Raw genomic sequence first — 24,967 nt, 5'->3', positions numbered from 1 at the left:
TGTGTGAATTTTTCACTCAGCGCCAACGACGATGCCGTATTTTCTGCAGATCGGGGACCTTAACGCTTATCGCTTTGAAATGATGAATTCGGAAGGGCGTCTCACTCTGCCTTCTGCACTGACTCTTACTCCGTGGGTGGGCCATAATGCACCATTTCGATTTTTTAAATTTTATTCAGTTTTGTGTCCCTATTCAGCTGTGTATCTGGGTGGGCAACCAGGGTTTCCAAGAGTGTCAACCATGCTGTGCAGCCTGTCAGCCGAGATCCTGATATAAAGGCGCGACCGTCCAATAAGCGCCATTCTTACTTTTAATTTTGAGCTGGTCAGTTGTTTGCACCAGCATGTTATCGTAAACGACAGATGGTATCAGAAGTTTCTTATCACGCCCATTGCCGGGTCGAATAAGTTAGCACCATCCCAACAAACACAAAACCTCCTCAAAATCTCCCAAAAATGACCCATCGGGACATCTGGAATCTCCCCAGGAGGTGCTCATTTTTCCCGAACACATCTAAAAAACGTCCCCACAACTAGCAATGTCCAAAAAGTTGTGCGTCCCATGGAGAGCCCCAAAAGGTTAATGCTCGATTTCTCGGCTCTGGTTCAATAAAATTATTCCTCATTTTTCGTGCCGCCTGCAGGCATCCAAGCGCACATATGTGCCAAATTTCAGGTGCATACTTACGTTACAGGTGGTGTAATCCACCTTTCCACTCGTCTGAATGCGTCCTGGCTCGGCCGTTCTGCACTTATCCGTTTACAAGAAATGTCCTAGCACTTTGCACACAAAGGAAATATGAACTCAAAAAGTCACCCGACTTGGCTCATATAAGAGCAAATAGCAGCGCCATACAGAAGTAATTTCGTTTACTAGGTGTGCTCTTAGCACGAATTGCATCCTGTCGTCCATGCCGGCGACCGCACCATACACCACCACAATCAAAATGCATTCATGTTTCAGTCAAAGAAAAACAATACAGACCGAATTGAAAGCCCGTGCCGAAAAACTTACGTTCAACGGCGCAAATCTGAATGAATACAAACAGCAGACGCAAACGTATGCACCATTTAATACACAGTGTACATAACACTACGGCGCCATGCATATGATGGCCACTTTTTTCTCCAGCCCTGAGAAATCTGCAATATGAAGCAAGTAAAACAGAATACAGGCTGAAAGTTGATGCACCTTAAACGAGCATTCTAAGGGCTTCAAAAGCAGATATGCACATGCAAAAGCAAACGTATGTAAAGAGCAACTTCGGTGACAAAAGAAAAGACGAGATGGGCGTACGCTGCAGACACGCAGTTTCAGGTCACGGATTTTCTTCAAGTTGAAACCCCCCTCACGCTTCTGGGAGCAAGCTTCAGCGACGTGTTATCAAAACAGAAAAAAAATATTAGTTCTACTAGGCGAAAATAAAAAAAATGCGAAAAGGGCCTGCAGTATGCTTAAATAAATAAATTAAATTAATAATTAAAATAAACCAACATACCTTGACGACGTTGCCTACGGAAACCCAGGGATGAAATACAAGGCTGCAACAGCTGAAACCATAAATTAAACGCAGGCTTCTGTCCTGCGCCTTCTCACAGCACAGCGAGCGCTCAAACTACGCGTTACACCCTCGTAACGATCCTGGGAGTTTTATTTTCTTGTGACTAAGTGTGGGGATAAGACTGCTTGGAGCCAGGCGGGAAGGTGAACGTGCTCAGGTACGTGCGGTGGCGCGCTGCATCCATGGTGCGGCAGACCGCACATGCGGCACAGTCCAGCGTGGGAGTCGAGATCAAGGCACGATTAATCCAGTGGGAGAGAGTCAATATAACCACGCGAACACTGCACAAACTATACCGCTGCGGCAGGATGGCTGCGCGGTGGCGAAGTTGGTAGAGCAGGCTAATCCATGGGCACTCGCAGAAAGAGAGTGGTGGGTCTCGGAAGGTCCTTCCCGCCTCAGACCGTAGTAGACGGCCACGCTGCCGCCACCAACGTGCTGCAGTCGTCGGAGACGCTGAGGAATGCAGGGTGCGTGCGAGGAGTCACCTATTGCCACGAACTCCGCTGCCACGAACGCCGCCTCGAACAGCGGCATCAGTAGGGCCGTGGAGCTGCGCAAAGGACTTGCGATGCGCAGCCGCGGCATCAGTTCCAAAAGGAATGGTGTGGGCACGCCGAGGTGCGCGGGAAAACTTCCGTGAATCCGTAGCTACGAAGTCCACGACAGCCCAGTTGGCGCAGTGACGAGAGCAAGAACTGCCGTGCGCTGGGGCTTGTGCTCGAACGTCTGGGGCAGCGCGAATAGGCGCGCGCAAAATGGCGTCGGTCCAGCGAGGAAGCCGGGCGAGCGACGGGAGGCCATTACCGCACTTCTGCTAGACAGCGGCGCAGCGTGGAGTGCCGATAGTCGGAGACGCCTGGAGGGACCACCACACAATTTTGAAGTTGGGCGTAAGCTGGGAAAACGCTAGAAGACGGGAAAGATGTTGACCACCGCTGCCGGCGGCGCGATGAAAATGCAGACCGCCGCCGCCTGCCTGCAATGGAGCCGACGGCCCACGTGCGAGAAACGCATGCACCGAGAGAGATGCGGGGTTAACCGCTTCCTTCGGCTGTTCGAATGAAACTGCCGTTTCATCTCTCAAAACGACGAGTGCAAGAGCAAAACCTTCTCTCCCCGCAGCTTGTGGCGCGAAGGAGAGAGAAAAGAGAGCGCGAGCAGTCGATTTTTATTTCTTGTTGAAAATCATTGGTCCCAAAACGTTATGCCCAGTTACATTTCTGGGACGAAAATGCATTAACTCGCTTTTGTTGCTGCTTAACACTCCAGAAAAAACGTTTCTAGACCTTTAGTGGGAGCACTGCCTTTTTGCTTGTGTTTCTATGTCGTGCCTCTATGGTCTGGAAACGTTTGATAAACGTTGTACTGGGACTGGGACATTCCATCCTTTTTTGGAGTTTCTGAGGAGGTTTTGTGTTTGTTGGGATGGAAGCACTTCCGCCTCCCTGATCCCCTGCTGCTCTCCAAGGCAACGGCAGAAAACTGGAAGAAATTTCGCCAGAGAATGGACCTGTTTTTCACAGCCACATCATCGGCAAATTTCCGCAGCTTTTCGACGGCCTATGTTGCCAAAAGGAAACCTACAGCTTCGATCTGAAAGATGTAGCAAGCTCAACTGCGCTGACCCCACGTCGAATGTCACGTGCGCTTCAGGAGCTACTCGCCAAGGAGTTGCCCGCTTGGAACGTCAGGGAATCAACCAAATAATGCAAGATGCCGCTGAGTGGGTGAATTTCCTGGTCATTGTCCGAAAAAAAAGATGGCCTTTGTCTATTTGCATGGCCCCTAGGCACGTAAGCCGCTGTGTAAAGCCTGATCAATATAAGCTGCCTCCCGGAGAAGAAATCGAATCTTATCCTGACATTGCAAAGGTATTGTCAACCCAGATGCTTATTGCGGATTTCATCTGATTTCCTTCGACGAAAACACTTGAAGATCTACACCTTTTCCTCGCCGTCCGAAAACCATCGCTTTTTAAGGCTGCCTTTTAGGATATGCACCATGAGCGAAGTGTAACAGAAACCGATGGGCAACGGTATTGATTGCTTGGGAGGAACCCGCGTCCACACTGACGACGCACTCGTGTCGAATACGACGCATCAGGAACATAAGCGCTTACGAGCAGCACTGCTGTCAGCAGTTAAGAGGTGTGCGGGGATACGGTGGCCGCAACTGGCAAAGGACAGGGTTAATTGGAGAGACATCGGAGAGGCCTTAGCCCTGCAGTGGGCGTAGTCAGGCTGATGATGATAATGATGATGATGCTGTTGGCAATAACGGCAGGACTAACTCGATGTGAAAAATTATTTTTGGCACGGAGGAAGTAAGGTTCTTAGGCGACGTCAGAGTTCTTCAATACTGTAATGGTCACGAACTTCCGCCGGAGGTTGGGTTGGGGACAAAAGCGGCTGCTATAGGGTGCCACCGCCGATCGAGGTGCGGGCGGTGTACGGTTTCCTTACACCAGAAAAACATGCTGCCGTGTCCGTGACATTAATTCGTCTTTATTGCTTTTTATACCAAATTGAAGCCAATATCTTGTATTCGCTACAGTTGCACAATAGCCCGCTCGAGACTTATTTGTAGGAGCAGCTCTGCCGGCAATGCCTCGGGTAAAGATCTTCATCTGAAATCGTCTGGCTGCTGCGTGGAGACTTGTCATGTTTAATGGGACATTGATACACTGCCTATCCGTGAGGTGTGACCATCAACCTACAATATCCACATGACCGTAATAAGGCAGACCGCACTCGTTAGATTATTGCGGCGCTAGTGTCTCTCTCCCGGCTTGTGGACCCAACTGCAGGGTTAACAGTAGAGGTGCACCAAAATTAAAACTGAGCGCGCGAGCGGTGGCCAAACTGGGAAAAATTGCATGCCAGCACGTTCTATCAGCAGATGCTAAGCAGAGAGCCAGGGTGCGTGGGCAGCTGACTCATCTCGATGATCTGATGCTCGCCTTATCGTCGGGTCGAGCGATGCCGCGCCGCTTCCTGCGTTGCTCGCCAGGGGCGCTTTCAGTGCTTCCTCAGGAATGGCACCATTTTCAATCAGCGTGCCTGCCGTTTTTCGCGCTTCTCTTGCGGCAGTTTGTTGCGCTATAGAGCGCATAAACGCTTGTGCATCGGATTCACAAGTGCGGTCAAAATTTTGCTTGCCTGATGGAAACGCAAGGAAAAAAAAAGAATAGCATGCATATATTGGCTTCGTTGAGTTTTGTAATACAAATAGATGATCAACGGCATAGCAAAAGAAGTAACTGAAGACCACTTGCTTCAGCATAAATTACCTTTCTTAGACTGTAGAAAACAGTAAAGTTTCCATAAAAATGAAGATTGACTCGGCTTGAGTCGATCGGTGAGCATCTATTTATATCATAAACATACATACATGCACGTTATTCTTTTTTTTTCATGCGTTCTTTCGAACCAAGCAAAATTTTGACCGCACTTGCCAAACCGATGCACTAGCTTTTACGTATACTCCATAGCGCAACAAACTCGCCGCCAAGTGAAGTGCGAACCGCGGCGGTTACGCAGACTGAAAACGATGCCATTCCTGACGAAGCAGAAAGCGCACGACGCCTAAGACCAGGCACGATGCGGGCAAACAATAAACCCTTGCTTGAAGCACTGCAAGCGCCCCTGGTGAGCAGTGATGGTAGCAGCGTGGCTTCGCTGGTGCCGGCGTTAAGGCGAGCATAGCATAGAGTAACATAAAAGTAAAGAACGGACACTCGGGCCCTTTCGCGGCCGAGTTCGGCGCTTCCCCGTTTCCGCCAGATGGCACTGAACGTGCAAATAAAAAAAGAAAAAGAGTATGGTCTTGGCATATCTTGGCTTGCAGTGACGTGCGCTGCGCGCCTACGGCCGCAGTTACGTCAGCAACAGCGGCGTCTTTTAAGTGCGTCAAGCCAACGGGCAAGCACGCCCAGGCGGCAGTGTGCGACGGACCGACGGTGTGAGCGGCTGTATTTTTTTGCGGCGTCTACAAGCTTCGTGGGCACGTCCGTTTTGTGTACTGCTGTGGTGCTGCAACGGTTGTTTCTTCCACCCCGTGAACTGTCCAACAAGAAGCTGCAGCTGTCGGCCTTAAAGGCGGCGGCGGCGGCTCTTCCTAAGCACTTGCAAAGAGGCAACAAAGCTGCGTCAAGGGCAGATGCCCACCACCAGGTTTTGACAGTAGAGCCTCCAAGATTCCTGTTTAGGCCTATCATCTCTGAGGCCAGTGCGTTTCCCCGGGTCCGCTAGGTGCGCTGTGCACAAAAGTCGGCCGCTGGGGCCTACGGGAGTGTCCGCTCTTTACTTCTATATTACTCTATGAGCATAGGTCATCGAGATGGGTCAGCCGGATGTGCCGACGCCCTTTCGCTCTCTGCTGCGCATCTGCTGATAGAGCGCGCTGGGATGCTGTGTGTCCCAGTTTCGCCACCGCTCGCGTGCTCCGCTTTACGGTTGGTGCGCCTGTACGCTGCCTTATACAGCGGTACGTTTAGGGCTACCCGACTTTGCACTTCAGTGGAGGTTTGAGGGCATGGCTAATCGTCTGCGTCCTTACCCTCCAGACGTGTCAGAACGTCCCGCTCGCTGTTGCTATGCGCGGCATCACGGCGTCCACCTTTCGGAAGCACAGTATATGCGAATTTTGTCGCGATACTTGCGCAGCAGAAGGTTCACTTGTTCATCTTTTTAGCTCGTAAATCAGTGCATTTCGGCGGCCATGACTCTGCCATTTTTCCAGCAGGGTGCCGATTTGTAAACTGTCAATACTACAGCGAGGTGCCGCTAGCTTCCCCGATCCCAATCGAATAACGCCGTTCTAAAGAAAATTGAGTTAAAAGCGCCATCGGACGTCTTTGGCTTTGAACATAAATAGCATGCACAAACACGTCAAAGCTACTCGCAAACACATTGAATTCTCGAAAAAATGGGCTCCCGCGGGCCCACTCACTCGGCTGCTGCCTGCGATTGGCCACGACAGCCGTGAATCCAGAACAGAGGTCTGCTCCAGCGCTGCTGCGACTAGCAGATGGCATTAGCTCTGCTGCGTCGCAGTCGCGGACATACTGTACATACTGATAAACCCTAGGGATACAGGCCACTTCTGGTGGCCCGAGGTGGTTGGAATTTTCCCGTATCTTCCTCAGCCACTATAATTCCAAGGCGCGCCGATAAACCCAGTGGCACAGACAGAACGCCGAAACGAAATGATGTCAAATACTGTCGCTCGTTAGAAGCAATCATGCAGGTGTGTCTGCTTGCGGTATCTTTTGCGAAAGATTAGGGGCTACAGGAAAGCCCGGATAAGAAAGTGATTTTATGGCGGCCGAGTAGCACAGACTGAAATTCTTCATCTATCGAGAGAGTAATGAAGGAAGTGACCGTGATAGCATGCCTCTCGTGTTTTCAATTTTTTCCCCCTTAAAAGTTTCTGTGACGGAAAAGTAATGCTGAAGGCCATATATGTATGTGTTACGCAGATTACGTGACCCGCCGCTCTGGGCCATTGGCCAATGCATCCTGCTAATAGCCGTACATTAACGGCCCAATACCATCCGCGGCGACCGCGTTTCGATGGAAGCGAGATGTAAAAGTGGCGATTGACCGCGACTTCATGTTCTCTTCTTTTTTGTGAAACTTCTTTTCGCGGAAGTGCCTAGCAGAGGCGGTTACGAGCTCGTTTCTGGAGCAGAACCGATGGCATTTTAATCCCTGTCACTCCGGCTAGTGCCACTTCTAACGAGGAAACACTCGCATTTAGTGTGTCATTCGCGCAGCGAGACGAAATGCACTTGAGGCACATTCGCTACAGCGGACCGCGGCTTCGTCCTTCCTCGTCATTTCACTTGGAGTGGCACTGCTTTTAGCGAGCTTGTTGATAAAATAGTGAATAGCGCAGTCCATTGCAGCTAATCCCGGGATGTGTTGAACGGCAGACGCACAGAAGAGAGTGAGGCTGATGAAGGCGCGGACGCGAGGGACACCATGAAGCCGGTTTTCCCTCGCTGCTTGTTGTTCGCTATTTGTCGTTGCTCCTGTAGCCGGAGCGGCAGCCCCTCACTCAGCGATATGAAGGTATTGTTCAAAGAAGGAGTCACTTGTTCACAAACACACGCGTGTTCACATGCTTCCACACTGTGCTTGATAAAATGGGAGAAGAAAACGACACCGCAAACAGTCGCCTTTTGTTGCATAAGGGTTTTCCGGGCTAGTTGGTTCATTTCTGCATTGAAGAGTTAACTGCGCGAAAGGGTTAGGACACCAGGGATGGTGTCTGCCCTTTCTGCCCAAGCAAGACCGGATGCGGCGATCTCTTGTGCAAGTTTGATTGCGGTAGCCACACGTCAGTCCCAGTCTGCGCTTCCAAGTGTCGTGAATATGTCTCCCTGGTGTCCTAACCCTTTCGCGCAGTTAACTCTTTAAGTCTCCTTCCTACGCTGCTATACGGCCGTTCTCCCGCTCGGCCGCTCGCCAAAACATGCTCGATGGATGGATGAAAGATAGACACCCTTTGAACCGGGGTAGTGGCAGTTGCCACCATGTCCGGGTTTTTTGTTTATATGATTTCCCTAACTGTATTATAAATAAGTCTATGTATTCTCCATTTTCATTAAATACGTTGTTAATCCTACACTGCTAACCTTATGTCACCCTTCTGCTTTTGAGCCACCAATCTTCCAATCGCTTTTTGCTAACTTATACCGCAGATTCACTCCCATAACCATAATTATATCTGAACCCAGGGCCTCAGGGAGAGCGACTTTGCCTGCATCGACATCCGGATGCATACCACAAAATCCCTAGATTGACGCCAACGCCTCCGTGCGCCGTGCGGCAACGCACCATGCTCTCCCACAGAATTACGGAGAAGTTTCATGACCATAAAGCCCAAATTGGAAGACTCTGGTGACGTCGCTTGGAAAGATGGCATTAAGTCGGACGACAGGCTACTTAGGTGAGTAGTCAATATGCCGTCTCCAACGTTAAAATAAGGCGTTTAGAAACTGCTGGGTCTCGTGAACTGCTTTGAAAGGCTCATACCAAACCTATCTGAAATGATTAAGAATCTGTGAGCGTATAGTAAAACGCGACTGCATGTCCGATTGGTCTTCTTCACTCATAACAAGTAGTGTAAACAACAGTGCAAAACTTTATTAAAAGCACCCGTGCTTACCCTATTGACCTGCCAGAGCAGACAAACAGCGTCATACGAACAGCCAAAGATAACAGCGTCCGTATCTAGCTGTGCACGAAGAGCGGTGCTTATACAGTTGCATGGCGAGCACTGACAGCCAGTTGTTTATGCAGTTTGTTTCACCTAAGACGTTCTGCAATTTTCAAAAATAAGCTTTTTGAACTGAATAGTGCTTTGTTCGGCATAATATTGTCAATGGTGTCGCGCTTCAGAATATTGCTTAGAAGTAACTAGCAGGCTGGTTTACTTACGTTGAATAGCGGAGTTTTTAGCTATTACTGTTAGTCTCTTCATTTACTGATAGGCATGTAACCAACTGTGTGTAATATGCATAAGCTTTCAGAATGTTGAAAATGCAGTTGCCGTCGGTGCTGCGGCTCAACAAATTCTGGCTGTTTCGACGAGTTGCGTGCTGTGGAAAGGTTGTTTTGCTTGCAAGATTCTGGAGAGCACTTGTATTTCGGCCCGATGTAGAAAAATTTGTTGGACCGCATCTCCGAGGGTAACTGCGTTTTCGAAATTGTAAAACGGATATGGAGAACACTTACTGCGAGCGACATGCCTCGCAACAAAGATTTAGAGCAGCAGTTAAACAGTTAACTATTCATTATTAGCTCTCCAGCCTGCTAGTTACCACGTCTTTACTGTATTCTAATGCACGAAATCACTGATAATCTATGCCGAAAAAAGCGCCCTTTTAACTTAAAACGCCTGTTTTTAAACATTGCGGAACATCTTATGCGAAACACCCGGTACTTCGCGTGTGCTAGCAAAAGCGAGCTACTTGGACCTGTTGATCGAAAACTCTTTCCTTCGCTAGAAAACTGAAGGTTCCTTGCATACCGCAGGACGGGCTTTATAGTAGGAAAGATAAATCAGCTCCTTAAACTCAATGTCATGCAACCATTTACGTCGTCATATCAAGATTAGCACCATGGATTAAGTGGACGGACTAGCGAAACAAGACGCTTGCCTCTAAAAAAGAAAGTTAAAGTGCCTCTTGAGGTTCTTACGTTTTGTGAATGCGAAAGCATCATTTGACCTAAAAGCCTTAGCGCTAAAGACCTTAACAATAAAAGCTTTTGACCTAACGGCCTTTACCATAACGACGTTTCAGATAAAGACGTTTAACCTGAAAGCGTTTACCTCGAAGGCCTTTACCATAAAGACCTCCAACCTAAAGCCCCTTATCATTGCCAGTACCATTACTGGCCCCACACCAAACCAGAAAGCCACCGCCTTCGTTTCCCGCATCAAGTGACTAGCTTCAGAGCCTTCTTCACACAGCGGCCTTTTTTGAGGTTAGAAGGCCGTTAGTGCTTTCGCACTAAAAAAAGTTATGACCCGCACGCGAAATAGACTTAACCTCTAATTCAACAGTATATTTCAAGTCAAAAGAGGAGGTGACATGACTCCACCCAAGGAACCTTCTCATTTACGGCACGTAATCCTAAAATCGCATGGAAGGGGCATGAAAGGCTGCCTTTCGTAACTGCATCGCCTCCCACGTTAGGGCTAGGGCAGATAGCGCGAAGCTGTCGAAAAATAAACAGCACCGAAAAAAAGAATGATGACATGACTCTGCGGCCCCATATGGTTGCCTTGTTCACAACGAAGGCGAAACGAAGCCTTTTTTATCAAGAGTTTGACTTAGGCCCGCCTGGCCCAGATGTTACTGATATGAAGGTTCGGTCACTGACCAAGTCAAAAATGAAAACGACATTTTGGGTCCCATACGGAGCCCTTGCTCACAAGAAGACTGTCGCAGAAAAACGGGAAGACTCATATAGGCTTCAGGATCCTTCATAATCCTTTCCCGTAAATATTGTGAAGCGGGCCTTCATTCTTGGTCAGCGCGTTGGCCGCCACCTGGAGGATTGAGAACTCCAAATGTAGTCTTGCCCAAGTTTAGAAGAACGTCAATTTGGGCTAGATGGTGCATTATTTGAGACAGAAATAGAAATAGCGCTGCAATAGCGTTGTACCGGTGTTTCTATTGCGCATGCCTTGAATTTTCTATATATTTGCTGGCTTTGCAGAAAATAAAATCAGATGAAGTTACCGCAAGTCCTGTGTCAGTCTTTCTTGTGAACGTCTTATTGCAGCGCTATTTCCATTTCTTGCCCAAGTGTTTCTTTCGGTTGCCAAGAGTGCCGCCTCATCGGAGCCTATCCCGTGGTAGATAGACTACACACGTTCTGCAATCGCAATCTTTGATGAACGATTGTTACTTACATCGCCTGATCCCTTATGCCTCGCTGAAAGTTTCCAGTTTTCCGAGGTGTAGACGGAGGGATAGTCCCTACTTGGGAATCGATCAACACCGAGATGATGGAGATGACATGATTGTCATGTCATCGTCCTTTTGATCGGCACCCTTTGCTTATTTTTCTTTTTCACGTAACATCCAAACCAGACGAGCTTCCGGCGCTCTCTCGACTTGAAAGAGAAACTGAGTTCGGTGACGAAAGTCCTACGAAAATGTACCAAAGATAACTTCAGTGAAGTATGAAGTATGCAGACCAGACCATTATGTAAACATTTTGTAGCTTGTTTTGTGTTTTATTGCAAAGTGCATAGTCTTACACAATATTTTCATTTCATTTCTGCCGACTTGTTCGTTCTACACTACCACTGGTTCACCTCCGTCTGGTTTTGCCGGTTTTTCGTGCCTTTTTACAGTTCTGAGATTGAACTCAATTTGTACCTAATTTCTCGGCCGTGGCGAGACAGGCATTATCGCCAATTTTAGATTGCATTGAAACGCCTGGTGTTTTAAAAGTGAATCGGTTTATTTTGCCCCTGTATTTCCGCGTCTCAGCATTCTCGTTTTGCGTGTTTCCCGACTGTTATACAGGGTGTTTCACCTAATACTTTAAACAACTTTTAAAAGTAGGATTTTAGTTAAAAGGTCGCTTTTTTCTGCATAGCATTGTCAGCGGTGTAGTACATGAGAATACAGCTCAGACGTGCTAACTAGCAGGCTGTTTAGCTAATTTTAAATAGTTAACTTTTAAATATTATTGTTAGGCTTCTTAATTATTGAGACGCGTGTAGTCTACTGTAAGCAATATCCTTATCAGTTTTTACAATTTCGGTAAGGCGGTTAGTTTCGGCGCTGTGGCCCAACAAATTTTGGCTATTTGGACGAGTTACGTGACTGGAGAGGCTGCTTTGCCTGCAAGCGTCACTAAAGCGCATGTAATTTGGCTCGATGTAGCCAGCTTGTTGGTTCACAGCGCCGAGGGTAACCATGTTTTCGAAATTCTAAAAACTACTATGGACATTACTTACGGTGGGCTACACGCCTGTCTATAATTAAGGAGCTTACCGGTAATATTTAAAAAGTGGTGTATTTGATATTCGTTAACGAGTCTGCTAGGCGGCAAGCAGGTAAGCAGGCAAGGCGGCAATACCCTTTCCACCTCGTTGTTGAAAGCAGCCGCCGCGTATCGCCACAAGTAGGGCTTCAGGCTACTTTCCTAGCTTTGGAGAGCCTTACATAACTGCTGAGTCCTGGGAGGCACTGCTTCTGAAAGAGGACGAAAAAGAACAACGCACTGTCATCCGTCTCGCCCTGGCCGCTGCCGAGATCCAGGAGATTCCGGTCGACGGTTAAGGGGGAGGACATGGCTGGGACCGAGCTGCGACTCGGATCCGGGTCAACCTTTTGACGGGTGTCAATAAATGTTATTTCTCTCTCTCTCTCTCTCAGGCTACTTGCCACGGGCTGCCGTGTTCACACTCACAAATTTCGTGACTACATGTACAAGCACTGCAGATGAGCTTCAGGATGGGTACATATTCGGCCTGGATGCACTGCGCGGTGTTGGAGGCGACCATGAGGGCCGTCTGCCATACTGAATCGGACTGTAGGTAGGAACCGAATAACCGATGCAAACGTGAGTCAATTGGTGGCCGTTTAGTTGCGTGGTTCTATGATAACGGCTTTCGAAAACGCATGGCACTGTGCCAGCACATCGACAGGTCTCAGGCCGACTGTGCGTGGATGTTGGCTCCCACTGACAAAAGCGGCGCTGTCCTGTTGTGTGCGAGTTCAATCCGGTGACAGATCGGATTTCGGCACGAGGGGCCGCCGGAAGATCGCGCTTCTGAGCGGCACTAACAAAGAAAACGGCTCTAAATACCGGGACAAAAGAGAAATATACACGACAGGACCAGCGCCAACTTACAACTGAATTTTATTTCGCGTCAAACCTGCCTTTCTGCAAGCCAACATGCCGTAACATCCGTGCAATCACGCATTCGCAGGCTCATGAAGCCAACACACGGAGTACAACAGATCACTGAAAGAGATATAACACATGAACGTAACATATTTTATATTTTATCATGGCCATCCGGAAGAAGAAACCAAACAACGCCAAGAAAAATGAAAAACACTTGCTGTGGACTTGCCCGGCTATAGCTTCCGTGAGACGACGCTTCCTAAGAAAGGTTGGCCTGCGATGGGATGTTGCAGACGACTATCGCAAGTGGACTCAAGATAATCGCTTTATCGCGAACTTTTGCCGCTCTTTAAGCGAGGCTTGTTTACACTCCTTTTTATAACTTTCTTCCCCTTTTTCATTATGCCTAATGGCAAACAGCTCGAATAAAAAAAAATATAACAAACAGCTCCACATCAGCATGATAATCAAACGATCATGACCAAGCAACAACCAAAAACAATACAACCGCATGACGAGTGATACCAGGTGACCAGCCAGAAACGTGAAAAAAAGAAAGGTGAAGAATGAAGATTTAAGAACAAAGCTGCCTCAAAGGTACAAAAGGCGAAATGCGTGATGAGTGCAACAACCTTTAACAACCGGAACCGATCAACCAGCAACCATATGAATGACGTCCGGTTACCAACAAGGAACATAAAAATAAGTGAAAAACAGGCTCAGACCAAAGTCTGCGTCAAAGGCAGAAAAGGCGAACAGGAATCCGCGAAAACAACGGCACATCGTCGAAAAGAATAGCACCTAATGCTGCAGGGAGTACACGACAAAACAAAGAACCTACAAAAATCCTTCTAGCTCGTTGCTAAGCGTAATGGATGGCTTGCTGACGCATCTGCTCTCTTCTTTCCTGATATAATAGGCTTCCACCACCTGTCTTTCGAATATGTCCTTTCCACTCCTCAAGAAGACGGTTTTCTTGAACTCAGGGCGGCAATTCCTGCAAGCTTTGCAGTGATCCACTGGGAAGCTTCCTTCATTATTTCGCATATTTCGGCAGTGCTCGCTGACACGCTGATTGAAACATCGACATGTCCACAAAAAGGCAGGTTTCACGCGAAATAAAATTCAGTTCTTAGTTGGCGTTGGTCCTGTTGTATATTTTTAAGTTAATTTTTTCCCCCGTTTTTCGCGCCATTTTCTTTGTGAATCTTGAACCAACTAGCCCAAGCCAGAAATATGCGACAGTTTTCTTGGGTGTATAAGTAACACTAAATGCGTACAGCGCTCCTCTAAGCAACGAGAGTTGTCGCATATATTCAGGCCATGCCAACACAATCCAGCCGTTAAAAGAAAAGATATTCACATGACTGAGCAGTTGGAGGGCGCGCAGTCCGGCTCCGACCTCAAGCAAGGGCTGGTGGAGCAGGCCTGATGTGCGGCGGCGTCCAGCAGTAGCCTGCAACAAGGGACACCGATCGGGTCTAGTGTGTGTTCAATAAAGTTTTGTTCATTAACTGATCCTCCGAGGCCCAAGTGGCCCTCGTCTTAATGCAGGGCATTATCTCGAGAGCGCCATTCACACGCTCCACGCTGCAACGGCGGGAGGAGCACGTTACGGGGTGGTGTGGCGGCATCACCTATGCGGAAGAACTGCCACCGTTTAATGCGTTCTGAAACAGCGGCTTCGGTGCGTCTTTTGTCCGCGCAGGTGTCGTCCCTTTGTGGTTACTGCAAAGCGTTCGCTCTTAATTTGCTGAAGGGTATTTGTGCCTCCTCCTTCTTACTAACCACCATTGATAGTGGCAATGCGGGAACACATGGTACTTCCAAGATGCCCTGATTCAAGCTGGTTGTTACAGTTCTATAGGTACTTTTGTTGCTTTGTTATGTCGTGATTTCGATCAAGCCATTGCATTTTTGCAGCCTTGATACAATAAAAATTTACCATTTGTTTGCTTTCGCCTTCTCCTCTTCTGAAATGTTTATTTCAATGCTCTTTATGGCGATATGTAACCATTTGCCTGAATCAAGTGTCAGAATAAATTTTAAACACACTAAAGTTCGAGGGCATACCTGTTTTTTTTTAGGCAGAAACTACACATCTCAATTTAATAAGCCGCTATAACCGCTATTTAGGGAGACAGTACTGATGGTGGCGAGCCTTTCTAACGCGACAGCGTTTAGTTCGTGTCGCACAAAATCCTGCGCCGTCATCGTTGGCGTCATTGACCGCGAGCAGAAAATACACAGAGAAGCAATCTGTTGTGAAGCACTGGATTGTGAGCAAGCTGCGCATCATGGCAGGGGGCAGTTAAACTAATAAGAGGAGGTCGCTCGAGAAAAGCAATCTGGATCGCACAAGATGTTGTGAAGGTGTAGGTTGCGCAACCACGGGACGAACCACGAAGAAAGACACACAGACACACACAAGCGCTCTAACAACTGTTTACTTCTTCCTGGGAACGCTTACTTATACACCTGGCCACGCATGCTCAAATGCAATCTTTAACCAAAAAAGTCATGCCAAGGGCTGTTAACGCAGACGCGAACGCAAAAAAATGATTTCGGCTACATACAGAGCCACGGACGTGTCACTGATACAGTCTACAGCGTTTTCCTTTATGTGGAAAGCTTCCAAAGCCAGCCGCGCTTGTTCATTTTTGCTTTTTCCTAGTATCAGGGTCTCGTCAAGTCGCGCTGCGCAATTGCGGTGCGCAATTGTGTCTTTCTTCGTGGTTCGTCCCGTGGTTGCGCAACCTACACATTCACAACATCATGTACCAACTAGGCCCAACCCAAGTTTTATTGGATCGCACAAGCCCACCGGTGGCAGCGCCTGCCCTCGCAGGCAGTGGCGTATCGCTTAACCGCTGTACCACTGTGTGTCATTAGTGGTATGAGAACTCTCAAGGATTGATGAATGTTAACTAGAGAATGACCTGTCCTGCATGCATGGGCATTAAAGGTGCACTGAAGAGGAATCTGAACTCGTAATTTTATCGCTGGAACTCGATCTACACGTTCCGAGCGTTCTTAGAAACTTCGACTTTTTGTCCAGTGCGGATGATTTCCCTAAGTTAAATCTGATTAAATGTACCGGCTCGCGCTTTTTTTTTATTTGAATTCCCCGCAGACTGTGGGAGGAGTAAACCAACCTTTCAACCAGTCCCGAGGCGGCTTGCCGCTCTGCCATCGGCGGAAGGACACGTAGTGATCGGCAAAAGCAAAGAGTCCACGAGGCCCGTGTACTGTGCGATGTCAGTGCACGTTAAAGAACCCCAGGTGGTCGAAATTTCCGGAGCCCTCCACTACGGCGTCTCTCATAGCCTTAGTCGCTTTGGGACGTTAAACCCCATAAACCAACCAACCAACCACGCGTATTTTTTATTCCCGTGGGCCTAATTTGCAGCTATGGAGTCTCTGATTAGATCTATTATTCACAGAAACCTAAAAGAAACAAAATAAAAGCGAAAGCAAAGCCGCAACGCGACTGCCTGAAAGGCACTCCTTGCGTCAGTTAACCCCTCCCACCGTCTGCGGGGAATTCAAGAAAAAGAAAAGGCGGGAGCCGGGACATTTATTCCGATTTAAAGTAGGGAAATCTGCCGCAGAGGGCAATAATTTGAAGTTTCCAAGAATGCTGGGAACGTGTAGATCGAGTTACCGCTGCGAAAAGAAGAGTTGAGATTCCTCTTCAGTGCACCTTTAACCCGACAAAGCTATCGCGTCATTCTCTCCAGGCGAGGCTTCAGTGCCCTTCCAATTATTTTTTGAAGGGGGAAATGGTTCAATGCTTGGAAATAGAGAAAAACCGGTCTTATCTTCGACGCACCGGTGACGTTTTCGATTCGATTTCTGCAGAGAGGGAACAAAAGAGAGAGAGAGAGAGAGAGAAACTCTTTAATGAAATACAGAGAACTTAGCCGGCGTTCAAAAAACTCTGGCATGCTACTCCGCGTAGGGAGGGGAATTTGGGAGATAAAGACAGAAAAGAGAGCAGGGTGGAAGAGGTAAAAAAAAAAACGAAGATAAAATGCGGCCATGAAATGGGTACTAAGGATGCAACGGCGAGTATTGATGTAACCTATGGAATGGAGTGCACAGTCCGACAAATGGGCTGATGAAGTTCACTGCATGAAGAATGCATGAAGGTAACGTGCAAGTGAATTTAAAGCTTATCGAGATGTCCACAGGAAAATTCGGTGACTGCAACGATATGCGATTGCGCCCCAAAGCATAGAAGCAGCGCCAATTGCCTATAGAAGTGAAGCCTCCATTAGCAGCCCGTCTGTCGCGCGTACCGATAAAGAATTCAAATCCATCGGACAATCTGCTGATTTCTTATTTTAGAGCATCGTTCTCCAGATAGATGCCTGTGGTTGCGCGTTTTTGACTTTCTCACGCTCGTTTCTCGTTTTTTTTTCTAATTCCCCTACGTTGGGCACGTTTTCCAGTTCATTACTGCTCAATATTGTCTTCCGGCATGGTCATTACACCCTCAGATTTTAGCGCTAAATTTTATCCTGTGACGTCACTACATCTCATTTACGCATCCTGCCTTCTCCTCGGTTAACCTCTCCTCCCTCATCGCACTACATATACGCTTCTTTGCTTGAATAAAATTCAGTTAGTCGGCCTCGTGTACAGTCGCGAGTAAAACAACATTAGCACTAGTGATGTGCCGCAGGAGCAGCAGATAGCAACGAACATGCGTCACGAACATGCCGGTAACAAAAGTGCTAGGTGTGCTCGCAAAGCACGGCGCCGAGCCAGCTGCTGGGTGCGATTTTCACCGCTCCAGTGACGTCATTGCGCCAATATTTTTTACTCGTGACTATACGTGTGTTTTTTCCTGTTGGTGGCGTCTTTTTCTTGGCTGTAGTTCTGTTGGATCATGTACCAACTAGCTCTGGAACAAATTCTCCCACGTAAATAGTAAAAACAGTAAGAAAAACATGATTAAGCAAACAAGGCAAGTGGCCAATAAGCAGAATATTGTTTGATGTGTATTGTCTGGGTCAAGGTCACAATAGAAACGAATATAGTTTATTCAATTATTCGGTAAATGCGTGAAAGAGATGGGGATATACACCACAAGCGCTGTGGCTAGAGAGGCTTTACGGCCTCCTACTCTTGCTCCACTCCTCACTTCCATCGCAATTCACCCCTCCCTCAAGACAGTGCTCGCCCTTATGGAGTCTAAATAAACCTCGGATGCACCTTTCCGTGCCTGGAATTGCGATGAAAGCTGGTGTATGATTGGCTGCACTCAAACAGGCCATGTTGGAACATCTGCATTCTAACCACAGGCACCACATCCCCGGCGAGGTCCATCTTGATTCAATTGAAGACCACCTGCGACACTTCCTGGACTGGTGCCGAACCACTCGCCCTTTGGGCTGCAGTTGAGTTCATCAGCCAAGAACCTACACATGAATGGTCAATTTTCACTGATTCCAAAGAAGCCCTTCAAGGCCTGCAAGCTGCTCTACTCCTCGGGTCGCATGAACAGCTGGTTGCAGAGATTCGCGAGGTGTACTACTGCATCGAAAAGTCAAGATATCATTTTTCATTGTCTGCCACGACACTGCGGTATCAAAGGAAACCATCACGCCGACGAGGCTTCCCGATATGCCCCAAATGATGGTCTTCAAGTCCGTGTTCCTATACCAATAGTTGACGCAGCGTGCGAGCTACGCAGGTTGAGGTTGGAGCTCACACTTTCTGCGTGGAACACTGGCCAGTTTTTCAACCGTCGCCTCAGGGCATTGGGCCCTCTACTGCGCCTTCGTCTTCCCCATAATATACCGCGTCGCGAAAAATGTTTTGCTGTGTATGGCTTGGTATTGCGTTTACAAAGCAATACATGTTCCGGATTGGGATGGCCGACAGCCCTGCTAGTGAAAGGTGTGGGTGCGAAAAGACAACTGTATATCTGCTGTATGGGTGCCCTGCTTTGGCGACCGAAAGACCTACGCTACGTTGTGCCTTGGACCACCTCGGTCCTCGCCCTTTAACAGAGCATAGGATCCTGGGACCGTGGCCACAGCAATAGACTGCACCTAAGGCCTACAAGGGACTGTTTTGTGCCTAAGAGCGACAGGCTGGAGACAGCAATTGTGACTGTGCCTCTCGCCCCTTCTCTCTTTCCCTTCTCAAGACCATCATCCTTCTCCCGCAAGGTAGCCAACCAGGACACCTTTCTGGTTACTTGCATTCCCGCTGCCTCTTCATCCCACTCTCTCCACCCCTGCTCCGGCCTGCACTGAACGCTTGAGCGCGTGCAGTGAGCGCAGGGAACGTGTTAACACGTCTCCTGCGTCGTGCGTCACTGGCGGGTCGCTCCCGTGTATTCATGCTGTGCGGCACGAATACTGAGCCTCGCGATGAAGCCGTGGGGCAGTTCATATTGAGCTGTGGGTCACGCTGTGAGCGCTGGGTCATGGGTGGGTCACGCCGCACTCCGAAAATTAAAGGATGGCCCACTGGCGGGTCACCACGCAAAGGGATTAGGTGTCCGAAAATCTCTGCCGCAGTGAAGGTGTTAAGCTACGCGCTGGACAATAAAATTTTTGACGTCACGTAAATACCCCGTGTAGTAAGCATAATGACTCTACGGATGACACAAAATGCACTCTGTTGCAAACAACACGGTTTGCACGGCGCAGCACGACACCAGTGGAGGAGAAACGGAAAAAGCGCCCGTGTGCTGTGCGATGTCAGTGAATATTAAAGAACCCCAGGTGATCGAAATTGTTCCGGAGCCTTCCACTAACGACACCTTTTGCAGCGAAAGCTCTAGTCCTCCCGTACAAAACTGAATGTCATGTGACTACGAAATTGGACCTTACAGCTAGGAGGAGCCGTGGTGTAGCTCTGACTTCATGCCACCTGACTGGCCACAGCTGCGCGGGTTGCGCCAACGGTGCTCGTTCGCCTCGAAACTGCCGAATCACGTGACTAGCTGCGTATGCGGAGCCGACGGCACTCACGCAACTGCCGGAAATCACGTGACACGTCGTACGCTATGCAAAAGCGTGTGGCGTGTGCTTACCCTCACACAAAGCCATGGATCAGCAACGTGCCTGACCTAGTGCCTCGAATATGTATCGTCGCCGTCGAGCAGAATGTGATGATCTTTATGAGGTGGAAAGGCGTCAGATTGGATAACCATGCTTAACAGAGCTTTCCTTTGTCTTGCCAGGTTCAGTGGGCTCAACCTCAGCTAATTTTTTTCTTACTTGTTTTTTTACTCCCACCTTCGCCTCTTCTCTTGCGGTATGGTTGAGGTGTCTATCGTAAGGAAGGAAGTTACTGCGCCGTTTCCCTTCCTCAAAAACCACTAATTTTTACCCTGACCCAAAAGACGTGGGTTCGATCCCGGCCGCGGCGGCGGAATTTCATTGGAGGAGAAATCCAAGAGGCCCGTGTGCTGTGCGATGTCAGTGCACGTTAAAGAACCCCAGGTGGTCGAAATTTCCGGAGCCCTCCACTACAGGCGTCTCTCATGGCCTGAGTCGCTTTGGGACGTTAAACCCCATAAACCAAACGAAACCACTAATTTTTACTGCCACGGCACTGTTCTGCTGCTTCTCTTCATTGCCGTCCTCGCTACGCTAGCCAGTCAATAACCAGACAACGCAGGAGGGGTGGGAGGCAGCTCTGACCAGCTGGGACGAAACGAGTCAAAAAGAGCTCATCGAAAGAGCCCGGACAGCAGCCTACGCCAATGGGGTTCCGGACTGAGAGCTCTAATTGCCGCTTCAACCTCCTAAACAATTTCATTAAAATATTTTCACCACTACCATGGCTAAACTGGCTTTTTCTGCCTTTCTCGACGGCACGCTCCGCAAGGCCAGTGCCATTGCAGCCACCAATTCCGGTGTGGTCGTGGCGTGCACCGAGAAGTGAAACAATCACGGCGCCCTTTCCTTTTCTTGAAACCAAGATTAACTCTTAGCGATGTGCTATGGACCAGGTGCGAATCATCGCCAGCGCAGACGGGCAATGCTGCTATCTCTGATTATCTTCCTCCTTCCCCACTCCGGCATGCACTCTATGCCCAGAACCCTTCGCTTCTTCCCTCCACATCCTTTCCCTCTGCCCGGCGGACCCTCCCCCGCGGGACCTAGAGAACCTCAAGACCTGGGAGGACTGGGAGACCCTGCTGCGCTCGGAGGACCCGGCCGTGCAGACCATCGCCACCGGCCGGGCTGCCAGTGTTATGGACCTTCGGAACATAAACACTTGAGTGCAGTGGGGTCGTGCGGGGTCCCTGGGGCGTGCCCCGAATTCCTGTGCAAATAAAGTTTTCTCTCTCTCTCTCTCTCTCTCTCTCTCTCTCACACACATTTTGCAAGCGCTAGCGCACCGCGGTGTGAGGTGTGCACGAAATTGTAATCAAGAAGAAGAAAAAAAAAGAAATCGATGACACGTGCTGCCACAACCACCGAAGGAATGAAAACATAAGATGCCGAGTTTTACGAAGAAGGTCAAGTGCCCTCATTTTCGAGGAAATGCAAATTACTAGTTAAGACCCTAGTGACACAGAATAACTCTAAATTAGCGCTGCATAGTTTTCTGTTCGGCGCATTATTGGTTTACAATGCCACGCTCACTGGTAACTTTGCAAGGGCCGCAGTGCACGGGATCTTCGGTCCAGGCATCTATGCAGCATACTTACCTGGTGCCGAGGCGTCCTTGGTCAGGATGGAGGAGCCTCCAGGGCGAGGCGTGGGCATTGCACTGCGCCCGCGTTGACCCCTGCCACTTCCTCAATAGAGGCAGATGGGGCATGCAATTTTTGGTAGTGGGGGACTGCGTGCGCGCGTCCCCCCCAACCACATGAAACCTCAAAAACAGAAATGGCTACGTACTTCGGTCGCATGTAATTCTTGAACCTGCATAAAACTGCGCCCAAATATCCGCGTGCACATAGTATTCGGGGAGCTAGTCCTAGCAGAAAAATGCCGCAGACCACGCGCCTCGCCGCGGAGCCAACGCCGCCGTTCGGTATGACGTCACACCGCTTGCCTTGTCGTTGCGTTCGCCCTCGCTCGCTTCGCCAGCTGTTCCGCATGGCTGCTTCCGCTACGTATATCCTTGCATAGCCGTGCTAAGCCACTGCCATTTTTTTTTTTCACATTTTTAACCTTTCTATCACACTCGCCACACTAGGCTAGAAGAGAGAAAACAATTTGGCAGGGGCTTAGCTTTGCTTAAGACTGGTAGGTTGCGAAAGCAGGTGTTTTAGACTGCATATGCAGCGCCTCTAGTGGGAAGAGCGCGGCGCGCCGTACCAAGCAGCCGCCGTTACCCGACGAGCCGAGCTGGTAGCCCGTCTCTCGCTCCTGGTATGACGGCACGCTATAACGCCACTTGAGAGAAGCCGGTTGCCCGGTTGAGAGAAGCTCGGGCTAAAACGTTGGCGGCATCGTTTCTGGGATTCCCGGAGTGGGCAGGCACCCATATCAACTCCATGTGGCGGGGTGGGTGTGCGGCGAGGGAGTTCAGTATGTGAAATGCAGGGACGTGAACTCTCCCGCGAGCAAAATTTAGTATGGCAGTTTTAGAGTCGGATAGAATATATCGGGCCTCCGTGCGTGTGATGGCCAGGGCAATGGCGGCCTCTTCGGCCTCCTCCGAAGTGGCAGTAGGGGTTATGTGAGGGGTGGCAATCGGTTGGAGGGAGGGGTTCGTGATGGCTACAACCGCGTCCTCGAGCGTGCATGCGGCATCCACCCAAACGGCATACGGTTCCCTGCCATAATGTTTGTGGAGTGCCCGTGCGCGAGCTCTGCGGCGGGGTTCGTGGTAGGTGGGATGCATGTTTTTGGGGAGAGGTTTAATAAATAATTCGCGGTGAATGTGGCGGGGGACCTGGAGCTGTGTGTGATCCGTGGCTGGTAGGTGGATACCGAGGGTGTGTAGGATGTGTCTGCCGGTGGTGGTTCTCGCGAGACGTATGTATTGTGCCTGTCGGTGGGCCTCGATAAGCTCCCCTACCGTATCGTGCAGGCCTAGTTGGAGGAGTTTGTCGGTTGAGTTTTTTTTCTCTCTCTCTCTCTACCCCCCGCCCCACCCCTCCCTAGATAACAAACACGCAACACTCTGGCGCAGACTACAGACACACACTCTCCCCTCACCCCTTAACCTAGCCCACTATCATCCATCCTTTCCCACTCCCGCATGTGCCCTATGCCCAGAAGCCTTCGCTTCTTCCCTCCACATCCTTTCCCTTGCCCGACGGACCCTCCCCCGCGGGACCTAGAGAACCTCAAGACCTAGGAGGACTGGGAGACCCTGCTGCGCTCGGAGGACCCGGCCGTGCAGACCATCGCCACCGGCCGTGCTGCCAGTGTTATGGACCTCAGGAACATAAACACTTGAGTGCAGTGGGGTCGTGCGGGGACCCTGGGGCGTGCCCCGAATTCCTGTTGAAATAAAGTTTTCTCTCTCTCTCTCTTACATCCGGGATGTGCCGGTTTTCCAGTGTCACCATGATGGGGGCTGTGGGGCAGTTTCGGGTTGTGGGGCGGATGATAAAGAGCTCCGACTTCTCCGGAGAGCAGGAGAGTCCGATACTCCGCGCATGTGTTTGAGTGAGGTTAGCTGCCGATTGTAGAGTATTTTCTATGTCTCCATCACTGCCATGGGTGGTCCATAGCGTGATGTCATCGGATAAAGTGTATGACGAAGGTTAGGGATGGTTTGTAGATTGCGGGCAAGGGGAATGAGAGTGACATTGAAGAGAAAAGGGGAGAGGACGGATCCCTGGGGGGTGCCAACCCCACTAAGGGTGTATGGGGGGGGATCTGTAGGGACCGAAGTGAATTTCGGCCGTGCGGTTAGTAAGGAATGCTTGAATATAGGTGTACATACGTTCACCTATGTTCAAGGGGGAGAGGGCTGCCATGAGCGCTTGATGGTCAGGCGATCAAAGGCCTTAGAGAGATCCAAGGCTAAGACAGCTTTTGTGTGACCCGGAATGAGGGGATCGAAAATGTCTTGTGTGAGTTGGAGCATGGCGTCCTGTGCCGACAGATGGGGACGGGAGGAGCGCGGCGCGCCGTGCGAAGCGGCCGCCGTTACCCGACGAGCAGAGTTGGTAGCCCGTCTCTCGCTCCTGGTATGACGTCAGACTGTGACGTCACTAGGCATGGTATGACGTCAGGGGTCATTCTAAAGGTCAAACGTGCCAAGTGGGTTTGGTTTAGCTCTGGTTAAACCTGGAGTGATGTGACAGCTACAGCTGTCGAATTGTCGAGCTGAGTCGAATTGCAATGTCAGTGCTTCGCCGCTGCGTCTCGCTGGGCGTTCCTTCTTCATCTTGGTCCCTGGACGTGGATTCACAGTTACTGCGTAATTTCATTTCCTCAAATTCCTTTTCTTCATTACGGCCGCTCTATCTCTTTCTTCTTTCCCTCCCACTTCCTTCCTCTACAAACGGATGACGGGTGTCCATCGAGATATGCGAGACAGTTACTGCGTAATTTCCATTCTTGAAATACAATTTTCATTTTCTTCATTACGGCTACTCTTTCTCTTTCTTTTTTCACTCCTACTTCCTCCCTTCCTGTACGGTGCGGTTCGGGAGTTCACCCAGATGACAGAGAATTACTGCGTCATTAAGGAGCGAGCTACAGGCCATGACTACGCTTAGGCTTCGCTGTGGTTAAGCGATGTAATGCTACTGATGATTTACTTGGGTAATCTCTTAAGTCATCAATCGGATGACGGGTGTCTACCGAGATATTTGAGACAGTTACTGCGTAATTTCCTTTCCTTAATTTCATTTTCTTCATTCATCATCATAATCAGCCTGACTACGCCCACTGCACCGCAAAAGCCTCTCCCATGTCTCTCCAATTAACCCTGGCATTTGCCAGTTGCGGCTGATACTGAGTGAGAAACTGAGTGAGAAACTGACTGAGAAACTTTATATTTAAAATATGCACAGGGAGCGAGTGGAACGGTCCTTAAGGGGCCGTCCCTTACGAATGCTAGGTGGGCTGCTCA

General features: G+C 49.4%; 1 non-coding gene across 1 annotated transcript; it reads left to right on the top strand.

Moving 5' to 3' along the window:
* The first annotated feature begins 21,624 nt into the window (after nucleotides 1–21,624).
* LOC149334169 (U1 spliceosomal RNA) lies at nucleotides 21,625–21,787 on the top strand. The gene has a single exon (XR_016285350.1). It is a non-coding gene; the product is annotated as a U1 spliceosomal RNA (small nuclear RNA).
* Nucleotides 21,788–24,967: the final 3,180 nt, after the last annotated feature.

Source organism: Amblyomma mixtum, chromosome 8 (genome assembly GCF_055824585.1).
Source record: "Amblyomma mixtum isolate Tamu chromosome 8, ASM5582458v1, whole genome shotgun sequence".
Lineage (NCBI taxonomy): Eukaryota > Metazoa > Arthropoda > Arachnida > Ixodida > Ixodidae > Amblyomma > Amblyomma mixtum.
Note: the sequence above shows the minus strand (reverse complement) of the source record. Positions and strands in the feature narration are given on the sequence as shown.